We start from the raw sequence: 2,500 nt of genomic DNA, 5'->3' as shown, positions 1-2,500 counted from the left end.
ATAATGATGACGGATGGTCATAATACTGTTTGTAACGACAATGATAGTGATAAAATTATATAATGCTAACGAAAATGATAACAGTAAGAGGCAGATAATGATAATGATTGCGATGATGATAAGATGATAATGATAACTATAATGATAATGATAATAATGTAATGATAATGATAACAATAATGATAATGATAATAATGATTATCATCAGTGTAAGTAAAAATAACAGCAACAATACTATTGTTATAATGATAATGAGGATGATGATAATGGTTAAAATAATAATGATAATGATAACACCCATGATTGCAATAGTAAAAATGATGGTAACATAAATGAGATAATGATAACAAAAGTAATAATGATAAAGATAATGATGATAACAAAAATGATGATGATAATGATAGTGATAATGATAATCATAATGATGATAATAGTGACAATAATAATGACAATGTAAATGTTAACGATAATGATGAGGATGATAGTGCCAATAAAAATGTTGATGATAGTAATGATAATGGGAATCATAATAATGATGATTATAATGATAATGATTATAATAACAATAAAAATAAGGACAATAATAATGATAATGATAATACTAGTAATGATAATAATGGTTATAAAGATAATCATGATAAGGCTAATAATGACAATAATAATGATAATAATAATGATATACTAATGATAATGATAATAGTGATAATGATGATAATAATAATTACGATGATGATTATGATAATGATTATAATGATAATGACAATAATAGTACCGATAATACTGATGCAAATAATAATAATTATAATCATGATGATGATGATAATTAAGTGAGCGTTATTGTGTACTTGATATCATGTTATTGTGGTTTGTGTGTACGTGTGTTAAGAGCGGTACAGTGATCAACACATGCATTGAGGTTAGCGCAATATGCAATATGAAAGTGGATGAGTTGTAATGAAAAATGTTTAGTTTCCAACAAGGAAAAGCGGTTTTGACATCTGACCTATTTGCATTTGATATGCATTGCAATAGAGATTAGTTCATATTACGAGATAAAAAAGTCGAACAAAAATATATTTATTTTATATGTGCGTATCCCCCCACCCTCCCCCCATTGCAACTTCGTATTAGGAAAATAATAAATGCAATAGAAAATTTGATGTTAATGGGAATATATATATATATATATAATATATATATTATATATATATATATATATTATATATATATATATATATATATATATATATATATATATATATATATATATATATATATATATATATATATATATTTCGAGCTTCCATTGTTCAATTCACTTTACGGAAGTTATCAATTTGATAAAAACACAGTGAGCAATTATTGAAGTGTAGGGCACTTGTTAATACATCTCACACACTTATATTGTTTATATTTGTATTTATTTGAGGTCAGATAATTGTAAAAGATAATCACACAGTAACTTTATTATGATAATAATCCTTCTCGCTATCTTTGTTCTAACCATTGTTATTGGCATTGTTGTTATCATCATTATTATCGTTTATTATCTTGATTTCTACTATTATTATTATTATCATTGTTATCATTGTTATTAACATCATTATCATTGGTATTGTTTACATTGTTATTATTATCAGTATCATCATTATTATCATTATCATTATTGCTATGATCGTCATTATCATCTTATCATCTTTATTATCATTATCATTGTTATGATCATTATTACTAATAGTAGTATTGATATTATTAACATTATTATTATTATCAATATCATTATCATTATTATCATTATCATTATCATCCATTTCCTTTATTTCATTATCATCATTGTTATCATTTTTATAGCAATGTTGTCATGATTATTATCACTATTATCTTCAGTATCATTGTTATCATTATAATAAGTATTATCATGATTATCATTAGTATTATAATCTTCATATGATTATTGGATTAAGTGCTCTGATACTATCTTTGTTATAACTAATATCATAATAATCATTATCAAAATCATAATTATTGTTATTGTTAATGTTATCATCCCTCTTATCATTATTACTATTGCTTTTATATTAAATATAAATATTAATTAAATATTAAATAAATTAAATATTGCCCCAATAGTCACGTATAAACAACAACAACATATATATGAAAAATCCAATCGAGATATTGGTGTATCGTGAAATCATGCTTAGATGAATAACCATAATCATACTGTTTTATGTTGATTTCATGCACGCACAAATACACTCTCAAAGAAACAAACACAAACATACTCGCACGAACAAGCACAAAAAAACAACAAATCCAAACAAACACACAAACAACTAATCCAAACAAACAAAAACACAATCAAGCCTTGACAAACAATATTACAATCCAGAAAAACAAAAGCAAAACAAAAAACAGAAACAAAACGCACGCAAACACACAAAAACAAGAACAGAAATCAAGGTCACATGTACAAAGAGAACCTTTCTAACACTGTTAC

Source organism: Penaeus japonicus, unplaced genomic scaffold (assembly GCF_977035675.1).
Source record: "Penaeus japonicus unplaced genomic scaffold, GWHDUDI00000001_assembly GWHDUDI00000002, whole genome shotgun sequence".
In the NCBI taxonomy this organism is placed as follows: Eukaryota; Metazoa; Arthropoda; class Malacostraca; order Decapoda; family Penaeidae; genus Penaeus; species Penaeus japonicus.
Note: the sequence above shows the minus strand (reverse complement) of the source record.